Raw genomic sequence first — 12,750 nt, forward strand, 5'->3', positions numbered from 1 at the left:
TTCTAATGTGTCTTTTACTTAACAAAGCCAAAGCCTATTTTCGTTAGTGATCATGACGAACAACAACAACTAGTTTCTTTTTGCCATCATAAAAATGTTTTTTTTAAAGAACCAGTATTTAAAACAATGGGGAAGTCTGAGGAATTCAGTGAAGATTTGAGGAGAATTTATATTTACACAAGTTAGACCCATTTTTAAACAACTACACATTCCAAGGTCATCATTTCAAACATTTGTACATAAGTAGAAGTTATTCAGTTGTGTCACCACTTTGCGAATAAAAAAGCCCAAACTGTCACCTTCAGATCACAGGAAATTCCACAAAGTCCACAAATAATCAACAGATTGGCGTCCTGTCCTGAATCACATATTGATGCTTATTAGAAGAATTGGAACATTTTTTGCAGTTTACAGGGAACAGTCCAGTCAAGGAATAAAGTTGCATCTCAGAATAATCAAGGATGGACAGATTTAAACACTACTGAAACATTTTAGACCTTCCTACCTGCACACTGAGAACCAAGGGATCTTTCAGGAAGAGTGATATGTTTGTAGAAAAACCTACCATGGCAATGTATCCCAGTAAGAACAGACAGACCTTTGCAATGTAGAAAACCCAGCTGCACAATGTAAATCACCTGGTTACTATAGCAATCCGCACAGTCTTGGTTTATGATACATGGCCCTTGTGTAAGTCCACAGAAATGTGGACAGTTATGAAAAGTGCGATTCAATTCCAATTTAATTTTATTCAATAAAATTGTATTTATTTAGCACCAGATCACAACAACCACAAGGTGTTTTATATTGTAAGGTAAAGATCCCACAATAATACAAAGAAAACTCAAAAAAATCAAATTACTGATTTCTTAATGGTAGAGACTAATGAGGTACAGATGTGTGTAAAATTCTGTGTAAAACCAGTAAGATTTTAGGAACCAGTGGTTTACGATGGCAGAATATCAGAAAAATAAAATACACCAAGAAGAAACAGACCAGTCTGCTGATGCTGTCTACTTATCACCTTCCTAACTACTTGTGTTACACTGCCTCACAGACTACAGCTCAGTGTTCAACACTGTAGTAAATGGACTGGTTCTTATATAGCGCTTTTCTACTCTATCTGAGCACTCAAAGCGCTTTACACAACTAATTCATTCCCCCATAAAGATAAGACAGCGTACAGAGCGGAGGTAGACGTTGTCCCACTGGTGCTCAGAAAAAACCTGAAGCCAAACATCCTTAAAACAAAAGACTCCTATGGGCACAGACAGGTCCCCTCCCCTCTCTTTATATGGAGAACAAGTGGAATGTGTCTCCGGCTTCAGGTTTCTGGGGCTCACATCTTCGCTGAGCTCACTTTTTTCATCTGTAACTCCCGTAACACCTGAACCGTTTACTGAACTGAAAGAATTCCAAAGGTTCAAGAAAGCAGTGACTCCGCGCTTTTCAGGCGCATTAGGGTGATTACAGTAACCCCAGGCGCAGTGCTGCAGCAGCAGCGAGATTTGGATGTGGCACCCTACCTAGATTTATCGCAATGACCCTAATATCACTGAAAAAGCACAGAGTTGGTTTTAGGAACCATTTTTCGATTTCGCCAGTGGTTCAAGTGCTCTAGCAGAGTACAAACATGCCATGTAAGTACCAGTCCAGTTACCCCAAGCCCACTGTATCATATTAACATGTATCACGGTAATACAGCAGTGTCCGATTCTTTAACCTGCAAGGACCCCTGGTTACTTTTTTATGTTTTTAAAATGGCCCTTTTGGAAAGCTGTATCCTCATCAAAATATTTATTTTTGGTGTGTTTTACCTGGCTGAGCACTGAGCAAGTCTGTTTAGCAAGTGCTTAACATTTAGTGCATTTGGTCACTGGCATCAAGCTTACACAAGACAAAATTCCCATTTAGCAGCATCTTTTAGCTCTTTTAACATCTTGCGCGGGGGGGTTAATAAATTAGTTAGATAACTGCCATTGTAGAAATATACAATGAAATTTTGTTCAGTGACAACCAGCTGCACTGGATAACAAGTATCTTTTTGAAAGGACGCACAATTGTGTCAAAAAGGTTGTTTCAAAGTGCTTTATGCTGTAACTACGTTGCAATGCAGAGTCAGCCCAAGGCATTACAAATACAAAGTGCCTGCTTAGGGTCCCTGAGGACAGAGGGTTTATTTTTGCACGTGTGAGTGATAATTCATATGTTAAAGGTATCAGTGTACAAAAAAGGAGTATTGTGCAAACAGAGGAATGTTTGTGTAGCGATTTGTCCTGCCCCTCCGCTCTGAGCTCTGCTGGTAATGTCCAACGAGCAGGCCGAAGAACAAAACAATGTTAGAAGAATATATCCTCTAGGCACAAAGTACGGAAGAGGATTGGGGCTACTGGGGGAAGAAAAGTGGGCACATCTTTTTTTTCTTTTCTCAGAATTCTGGAAAAGAAGAAAAAAATGCCCACTTTTTTTCCGGTGGCCCTAATCCTCTTCCGTAGCAAAGAAAAAGAAGAGAGGGGGAAAAATAAAAACAAAAGCAAAAACAAACAAACACCAAGATAACGGTAAGTTTCCTCAAGTTAGGGAAATCTCTGTATGAATCATTGACATTTTGAGCCTGTAATTGGCTGTGAAGCAGGTCAGTAGGGATGGACGCTCAATACTGACTTTTCAATTCCGTGCCGAGTTTCTGAAGCACAGATATTTCAAAACACTGCTTTGAAGTGGGTTTCAAAACCCAGGTCACGTGATCATGACTAAATTAGAGATTTAGACAGGTGTCTTACCTGCTACTTCTAGGCAGTGCTTTGTGGCAGGATTCCTATTTTAAGAACCAGGGTTGTTTGCATTTACTGAATTAATGTTTTTGATAGTATGACTGCTATTTATTACACGCACATGTATAAAAGAAAACAACATCTTATCTCTCATTATATTTACTGTGGACTGTGAAGACCAATACAGACTATTGACTATGGACTATTACTTAAACACTGGAATCCACAGTTTAATGAAATAAATATTATTTAATTATACAAATAGTAAACAAAAAAACAGCAAACATTTAATAACCAATCACAAAAGTCATGAGAAAAAAGTCGTATTACTATTTTAAGAAAAAAAGTCAAAATGTCATGTAAATGGGTGTAAGCATCTATATCCTTTGCAGTCCACTGCCAGCCACTTCATTATTTTACAAATCCACTCTTCCAAGTTTGTCTGTTTATCCGTCTCATCAGATCTTTTCAGTGTCCTTACACTCATCCCCAGCCTGTGTTTATGTGCTAAAAGAAAAGTCATTTCCTTCCTCTTTTAAAGTACAATTTCACTAACTCAGAGGGTATAGCAACCATGGCAATTTGTCTTGAAACAACAACTGTAATCGCCACAATTTCTCAAAATAGATTTTTAACTTTAATCTTGAAATTTCAGAATAATATATACACATATATGTATTCCGCCTGTGCGGAACTCATGATGGGTTCCCGCTTTTGGCCAACACCTGCGAGACATCCTCTCACCTGCTGCTCATTATCTCAGCATTCCTGATACTACGGTGGGGCGATCGTGGCTCGAGCCCCGGCTCCCACAGTCTCAATCGTTGTGTACTTGGGCAAGACACTTGACCCTTTGCCTACTGGTGGTGGTCAGAGGGCCCGGTGGCGCCAGTGTCCGGCAGCCTCGCCTCTGTCAGTGCGCCCCAGGGTGGCTGTGGCTACAATGTAGCTTGCCATCACCAGTGTGTGAATGGGTGGATGACTGGATGTGTAAAGCGCTTTGGGGTCCTTAGGGACTAGTAAAGCGCTATACAAATACAGGCCATTTACTTAAGACAATAGATCGACGCTACTCGTTTCACCCGTCTGTGTTTGCCTTCAGTCTAATCTGTGTTCTCTTTATGAATAGACCTCCTACACCCATCTCTGTTCTTCCCTGGAAGTGATTGTCATTGAGTTTGTGAGTGACTAGCAAATCGCAGTTTGTAGCTGGAGATGAGTGAGCGTGACCCACCCTGCTCCCCTGGAGTCCAGTCTTCTTGCACTTTCTGTATATATTTGTGTTGTAAATAAACCCTTCTTAGTTCTACTTTTTGTCGTTTGCTGGTGAACTTTTTTATTACTAATTATTATTGCACTTGTTGTTACACATTGCTGTTACAGTTTATTTCAAACCAAAAATGTTAAAGTAGCTGACTCACCACACACACTATTAGACACTTGGAGACAATGGAGAAAACTTATGGACACGTGCACGCTCAAACACACACACAGGTGTACTGTTACTTGTGCATATGTTGGTTGTTGCCATGGTTACTTTGCTTATTTTTGTTTTGTTTTTTCTTCAGCGGGTGTTGAAGCAGATATTCAGTTCTTGCTCTCTCTCTCCTCAGTTTTTCTCTCCCTCTCCTTCTGTGCACTCTCTCCCTAACTTCTCTTTCTTTTTTCTGTCTTCTTGTCTTGTCTGCTGTGATAGACTCAAAAATTCTAATAAAATATGACGATTGTTGTGTGATACCATGTATACGCTCTCAGAATTTTTGATATTAAGCTTACTCGAAGGACTAGTTACATTTATGATTTGTTTCACATTTATGATTTGTCTTTATATTATGTTACTACATTCTGTCTTTATACTATGTTATCATTTCATGATAAAAGGGGGGAACTGTTGTGATATTTTGATACCATGATAGCATTTACAGGATATTGTTTTATAGTGATATCATACATGAAACTGTTACTCAATAAGGCCCATTTACTAGTTGTTTTTCTCTTTCTCTGTGACCCAAGAATTAATGTGTAAGACTCACAGGCTGGTACCCCAAGGTCGAAAACACCACAGAGACGAGACCACTTCCTTACTCCCATCCTCCCTTCCTTATTCTTTAGAAAAGGCTCGTTAAAGGCCAGGTGGTTTGTTTCAGAATTCACTAATGAAAGAACTGTGTATTTTGCTGGGATGATCATAATTTGTAGCTGAACTGATAAACTACACAAAGGATACTTCTCTGCTCACAAGGCAGGAAGACGTTTCCTTATTTGGTCTGTACCGGTTTGAACTGGGAAAACTGACACACGAACCTTTTTCTCTCTATATAAACTGTTGTGTATCAAATAAACCTTTGAGTCGATTGGGAAGGCAACCTAAAGCAGTCTCTGTTTTCTTGTTCTCCCAAGCTGCTCCCGAGCTCGTACTAACACGCTGAATGGCATACCTGAGTGTTACTTTAAATAATTAGGAATCTTAGAAGGAAAGGACAGAACTCTGCTTATCGGTGCTCGTGCCTTGGAGGGAAAACCGGGATGGACATTTTTTCCTTCAACGATCAACTAGACTATTACAGCAAATGGTCCATTTGGGAACGTAAATGTGTGGGGTATTTTTTGGCCTTCAGACAACAATTTATTTATTTATTTATTTAGGACAGTGCATGTTAATGAACATAAATGTAAAAAAAAAAAAAATTACATAAATGTAAACATGCCAGATTATAGCCAAAGGCTAATTTCCATCTGTTGTCCTTAAACATAAAAAAATAGACATAATAATTCATAAAAATTCATCATTCATTCATAATAAAAACTCCATCACCAAACTTACACATACACACCATTCTGTTCCCAAATAAAACATTAAAACTATACAACTCATACATGATCACACACTTGATTTGTCCATAACCAGTTTTTGATTCTTACATTGCTGGACAGGAACAAAAAAAAAAAGGGGGAAAAAGCCTTTTTTTATTTAACTTCTGCTGGTAAATGAACCCGTTTTGTAGTGTGGGCGGTCAACTGGCTTTAAAAGGTCAATGTTAAAACATGTGACATTATGGTTCATTAACAGACTGTACTTTAGAGTAGGCAAACAAAAGCAGACATTCAACCTGAAAACCTGGCAATGGTCAAAAGCTGGCATTGTAAAGCAAAGGAACAAGTCTAACAGAGAAAGAAAGAAAAGAAAAATGCAACTGAAAAAATGTCATAAGTTTTCTGTATGATATTTAAATCACACCACTCATCCGCTGCCAAAGATTTTCTTAATGAATACTACAAGCTGTATCTTTACAGTATGTTGCAAGTTACTGAATAATGAAAAGCGAGGTCATGAATAGTAAGATGGCTGTCACGGCGGGTGCGCCGGTGTGTTTGTTAGAGTGGACCCAAAAGGGGGGGGGCGATGTATTACTAACCTTGAACCTTTCGAGGTTACAAAATGATGGCCAAAAATCTCAGCCTCGTGATTTTGTTGACTTTGTCAGAAAGCATGACATTCACACACTGCCGTTTGTGTTATAGTAACATTTCCAAAATAGATTTTAAATGTAACTGTTCTTTGTTAGTGTTAATAAGTTTCCATGAACCCAGTCATTCATTCTGTATGCAGACCATAGTTAAAAAGACTGTTTAACTTTAGCTTTCACTACTATAAACAAATCACTTTGACAAGACTAAGGAAGAATAGAAAAAAAGCAAGAAAAACGGGATTTGTTCTTTTAAAATATTTAGTAAACATTTATTTAACAACATTAAACATAGTTTATGTTCTGCACTCTGAGGAGGTACCGTAAGTCTGTACTTGAGCAGAAGTAAATGGACTGGTTCTTATATAGCGCTTTTCTACTCTGTCTGAGCACTCAAAGCACTTTATACAACTAATTCATTCACACAATCACTTCTTCTAAGTTTAAGTGCTGAGTATCTAACAGTCATACACATTCACACTCCGATGGATGCATCGGAGAGCAACATGAGGTTAGTATCTTGCCCGAGGATATTTGGCATGCAGACAAGGAGCAGCCTGGGATCAAACCACCGACCTTCTGGTTAGTAGCTGATCTGCTCTGCCACCTGAGCTACAGCCACCCGAAGAACAGATACTAGTGTTGAAAAATACTCCAGCAAAAGTTAAAGTACAGATTGAACTTCTTATCAATATTGTCAATATTAATGTGACAATAAAATAATATTAGTAGATAGAAATACCAACTTTATTTCAGTCTAAGTTTTGATTCTAATCAAGGTACTCAGCTTGAATCAGTTACGCAGAACATGAACAGAGAAAAAGAGGGACTTTTTTTTAAATTGCCTACATTATAGAGGGTTACTTTGCCTCTTACCTTTAAATAATAACACAGTTAGCCTACCTCAGCTTGTTTTGTAGTATGTTTGACAACATGGAAAAACATTATGTCAAATATACAGACCCAATATCTGATTTAAACACGAGGACTTAGATGTAAGCTTGAAAATGTCCAGTTTATCACCACTGAGCAGTCCTTACCTTTAAATCTAAGCTCTCTTCCTTTCCTGCCCTCTTTTTTTATCTTTCTCCATCTCTGAGTGGAGTTAGCTCTTTCTTTTCTCTTCCTGTGAAATACAGCAGCTAGTCCTTTAGCTAGCAACACACTGTGTGACAAACTGCACAGTTTTGTTTTGTTGAGCTCATAGAAAAGTTGCATTTAAAATTACCTGCTGCTTAAAAAAATTACTGCCTTTACGCTCGCTGGTCTTCTGTAGAGCAAGCTAGATGCTGAAATACGCAACCCTGAACTTATGGACATCTGCAGTCCTTCCGTGTTGTGCCAAAATTCTACCTGCAGAGTATACAAAGTGTTTGTACTTCGTTACCTCTGACTGCATAAAAAAAAAGGTGAGTGAAGAAGGAAACAGTCAGAGCTTCATGAGAAGCCCCAAGCAGCCATAGCCTATTGGATCCAGGGTCACCTGTTACAGCCCTAACGAGCTGAGTCATCAAAAAGAAAAATTTTAAGCCTAATCTTAAAAGTAGAGAGCGTGCCTGTCTCCCCAATTCAAACTGGGAGCTTGTTCCACAGAAGAGGGGTTGAAAACTGAAGGCTCTGTCTCATTTTACTTTTAAGTACTTTAGTCAGCCTGCAGTCTGAAAGCGAAGTGCTCTAATGGGGTGATATGGTACTATTAGGTCATTAAGATAAGATGGGGCCCGATTATTCAAGACCTTGTACTTGACGAGGATTTTAAATTCAATTCTGGATTTAACATGGAGTCGATGAAGGGAAGCCAGTATAGGAGAAATATGCTCTCTCTTTTTTAGTCCCTGTCAGTACTCCTGCTGCAGCATTTTGGATCAACTGAAGGCATTTCAGGGAGTTCAGTAGGACATCCTGATAATAACAAATTACAGTAGTCTGAAAGTAATAAATCCATGAACTAGTTTTTCAGCTGCACTCTGAAACAGGATATTTCTAATGCTGCACAAACAGCAGAAAGCACTTTTACATATTTGTAACCTTAGTGCATAAAGAATTAGATTTGTCCACTTACATGAACAAATAGGTATCTATTAGATAGACCTTTAACACCTACAGCATGCTCTAACAGCTATAATTAAATATTATGGTCAATAGTATGAGGTCTGAGGTCCAGCAGGACAGGCACAGACATGAGTCCACTGTCAGAGGCCATAAGAAGATCATTTGTAAAGCTGTTTCTGTGATGAGCTCTGAAACCTGACTGAAACTCCTCAAATAAGCCATTCCTCTGCAGATGATCATTTACAGAAGCATTTTACAGCTACAACCTTATAAAGGAAGGTTGGAGGTTGGCCTATAATTAACTAAGACTGCTGGGTCCAGTGATGGCTTTTAAAGTAATGGTTTAACTACTGCCAGCTTGAAGGCCTGTGGTACATACAGCTTAATAACTGACAGAGGCTGATATTAAAAATTAAAACATTAAACTTCCTTGAGCAGCCTTGTAAGATTGGGGTCTTTAAGACAAGTTGATGGTTTGGAGGAAGTAGTTACTGAAGTTAACTCAGACAGTTTAGTCAGGGGAAAAATAGTCCAAATAAATCTAAGGAGCTTGGAAAGAAACTCATCCAGAGGTGCTGTGGCTTAGCTGGTCAAAGCGCCTGTCTAGTAAACAGGAGATCCTGGGTTCAAATCCCAGCAGTACCTCTCTGTTATCTTCTTCTTCTGTTGATGCGTTTGTAATCATCCAGTTAGGAAAGTCTGGGAAGTCTGTGTATGTCCTCAGTTATCCAGCTCACGGTGCTCTCCAGATGCTTTTCTTTTCTTAGACTACAATGACCTACATGACTGAGAACCTTCACAGACTGTCTAAACAAATATCAGTAGCTGTACTTAATGAAAGTTATGAATAATTGTTCCTCTAATGGTCAAAATGGTTAAAAGTTCATGAATTCATTTCTAGTCAGCATTAAAGGAATAGTTAGCTCAACAGTGCTCTGACTTTTTATCAGCTTGGTTACAGTGCTGAAGAGAAACCTGGGGTTGTTCTTATCTTCTTCAATCAATGATGAATAGTAAGATGTTCTAGCTTTATGGAGGCTTTTTTATAGAGCAACAAACTTTTTATCCAGTCTAAATAAAGATCTTCTAAATTAGTGAGAATCCATTCGCTCCAGTTATCTGCTTTTAGGTGCCCATTTGAGAGTTATACCAGGGTGTCAAATACTTCTGATTTCAGGCTTTCTTTTTCACAGGAGCTACAGTATCCACAGTCTTATGCAGTGAAAATGTAGTGAGATTACCAAGTGACATCTGCAGGACCCTTACGATTACTGTGACAGTGTCAGACACTGAATGTTTCAAAGTTAAATTAATGGACTGGCTCTTATATAGGGCTTTTCTACTCTATCACTCAAAGTGCTTTACACAACTCGCCTCATTCACCCAAGAACTGTTTTCTGTGCTCTTTCTAAGTAACTGCTCCTCTATGAGCAAGCACTTTGGCGACAGTGAGAAGGAAAAACTCCCTTTTAACAGGAAGAAACCTCCGGCAGAACCAGGCTCAGGGAGGAGCGGCCATCTGCTGCGACCGGTTGGGGTGAGAGAAGGAAGACAGGATAAAAGACATGCTGTGGAAGAGAGACAGAGGTTAATAACAGATATGATTCAATGCAGAGAGGTCTATTAACACATAGTGAGTGAGAAAGGTGACTGAAGAAGAAATACTCAATGCATCATGGGAATCCCCCAGCAGCCTACACCTATTGCAGCATAACTAAGGGAGGATTCAGGGTCACCTGATCCAGCCCTAACTATATGTTTTAGCAAAAAGGAAAGTTTTAAGGTTAAACTTAAAAGTAGAGATAGTGTCTGTCTCCTGAATCCAAACTGGAAGCTGGTTCCACAGAAGATTAGTAGGTGACCTGCTCTACTTCTAGAGTGGCCTAAGAAATTTTATAAACAAAATAAACATGCAAATGTATACCATAAATTATATTTTAACAGTATTGTGTGTGGTTGTAGCTCAGGAGAAAGAGCAGGGCATCTACTACTTGGCAAGTTAGTGGTTCAACCACTATATAATCCAGTTTCTGACTCATATAATCTCTGACCTCAGCAAACACTTTCCTGATTATTTTATGTTGTCAGTCATTTCCAGTCAGACAGCACCATGTAGTTATGATGGTTATAGTCCCCTTTAGATTCAAAAAGGATTATGCAACATTGTAGCCTGTATGTGATTAACAGGTTGCTACTGTCTTTGATATTGTCTCTTGTGTCCCTGAGATTCTTCCTTCACAATGGGTGAAGGAAGTTAACTCAGAAAGTTCAGTTAGTTCAGCTAGAGGAAAAATAGTCCAAATAAATCTAAGGAGCTTGGAAAGAAACTCATCCAGAGGTGCTGTGGCTTAGCTGGTCAAAGCGCCTGTCTAGTAAACAGGAGATCCTGGGTTCAAATCCCAGCAGTACCTCTCTGTTACCCTTTAAAACCACCTTCTTCTTCTGTTGATGCGTTCGTAATCATCCAGTTAGGAAAGTCTGGGAAGTCTGTGTATGTCCTCAGTTATCCAGCTCACGGTGCTCTCCAGATGCTTTTCTTTTCTTAGACTACAATGACCTACATGACTGAGAACCTTCACAGACTGTCTAAACAAATATCAGTAGCTGTACTTAATGAAAGTTATGAATAATTGTTCCTCTAATGGTCAAAATGGTTAAAAGTTCATGAATTCATTTCTAGTCAGCATTAAAGGAATAGTTAGCTCAACAGTGCTCTGACTTTTTATCAGCTTGGTTACAGTGCTGAAGAGAAACCTGGGGTTGTTCTTATCTTCTTCAATCAATGATGAATAGTAAGATGTTCTAGCTTTATGGAGGCTTTTTTATAGAGCAACAAACTTTTTATCCAGTCTAAATAAAGATCTTCTAAATTAGTGAGAATCCATTCGCTCCAGTTATCTGCTTTTAGGTGCCCATTTGAGAGTTATACCAGGGAGTCAAATACTTCTGATTTCAGGCTTTCTTTTTCACAGGAGCTACAGTATCCACAGTCTTATGCAGTGAAAATGTAGTGAGATTACCAAGTGACATCTGCAGGACCCTTACGATTACTGTGACAGTGTCAGACACTGAATGTTTCAAAGTTAAATTAATGGACTGGCTCTTATATAGGGCTTTTCTACTCTATCACTCAAAGTGCTTTACACAACTCGCCTCATTCACCCAAGAACTGTTTTCTGTGCTCTTTCTAAGTAACTGCTCCTCTATGAGCAAGCACTTTGGCGACAGTGAGAAGGAAAAACTCCCTTTTAACAGGAAGAAACCTCCGGCAGAACCAGGCTCAGGAAGGGGTGGAGTGAAAACTATTTTTTTTGGATGTACGCCACAGGAATAGTCTAAAAAAGAAAAATATTTACTAAGTGCCTTGCTAGTTGCAAGTAAAAAATGTATAACAAAGAAATGGCTATTACAAGATGTACCAACTTTATCATTGTGGTGGGAAATAACACTTGAGTTTATAGGATGGAGGAGTTAACAGCATATGTGAATAACAGAGTAAGTTGGTTTTTGTCATGCTTGGATAAGTGGGTCCAATACACTAATATACATAAGCCGAATTTAATTCTCAAATTTTAAAATCAATAATCTGGCAACTGGTCACTCCCGATTGTTCAGTGTTTCTCTTTTGTTTGTTTTTTTGCAAATTGTGTTAATCAGTACCTGTAACTAACATTGTAAACTGTAAAACTCAGAATTTTTTTAAAAAAAAGATAAGTTATAGTCCCTTTAGATTCAAAACGGATTGTGCAACAGAGTAGCCTGTATGTGATTAACAGGTTGCTACTGTCTTTGATATTGTCTCTTGTGTCCCTGAGTTTCTTTGTTCACAATGGGTCACAATGGGTTTCAAAATTCCATTAATACTAACTAACTGGCCCGACTCAAAGATTTGGTACGCTTTTGATGATTATGCTTGTGCTGATAAGAATTATCAGCCATGTTAAGTGGAAAAGTGTTAATCTTTTAGTCCTGTGGTAAATCAACACATCAACACTTTGCCTGTTGATGTAAATAGCAGTAAATTGCATTTCGCAAACTTTAGCAAATTTCTTTGTATGGTTTTTTGAAATAACCAAATTCTGCATTCTAAATGTGAAAGTCACACAAATACGTTTGCAGTAATTAGTATGCTGACTGGCACTTAAATGGTGCTTTTCTGATGAGAATGCAAAGTGCTTCTATACTTTTCACTTTCTTGAATCTTCATTACAATAGTTTTTTGTTTTTTTGTTGTTGTTGTTTTGTATTATTCTTAGTAAATTAAGCAATAAATCTGGCCATGGATGTTTTTTTTACCACCTCCAGCTTGATGTAATCCACCTATACTTGAAAAAACGCTGTAGCGTTGCTGGGTAAAAGTTTGTCTGAAGCTATTTTAATCTAAAGAGTTCTCTTGGGTCATTGGGTGTAAAATAACAAATAACTCTCTCGGTGTTCTGGCATTTGAATGAAATGAT

The 12,750-nt window shown here is 38.5% G+C and overlaps 2 non-coding genes across 2 annotated transcripts; both read left to right on the plus strand.

The window, feature by feature from the left end:
• Positions 1 to 8,864: 8,864 nt before the first annotated feature.
• On the plus strand, positions 8,865 to 8,938 carry trnat-agu. Its single transcript has one exon. It is a non-coding gene; the product is annotated as a tRNA-Thr (tRNA).
• A 1,692-nt stretch (positions 8,939 to 10,630) lies between these two features.
• trnat-agu lies at positions 10,631 to 10,704 on the plus strand. Its single transcript has one exon. It is a non-coding gene; the product is annotated as a tRNA-Thr (tRNA).
• Positions 10,705 to 12,750: the final 2,046 nt, after the last annotated feature.

The sequence above is a fragment of the Simochromis diagramma genome, unplaced genomic scaffold (assembly GCF_900408965.1).
Source record: "Simochromis diagramma unplaced genomic scaffold, fSimDia1.1 OVJJ01000557.1, whole genome shotgun sequence".
Classification (NCBI taxonomy): Eukaryota; Metazoa; Chordata; class Actinopteri; order Cichliformes; family Cichlidae; genus Simochromis; species Simochromis diagramma.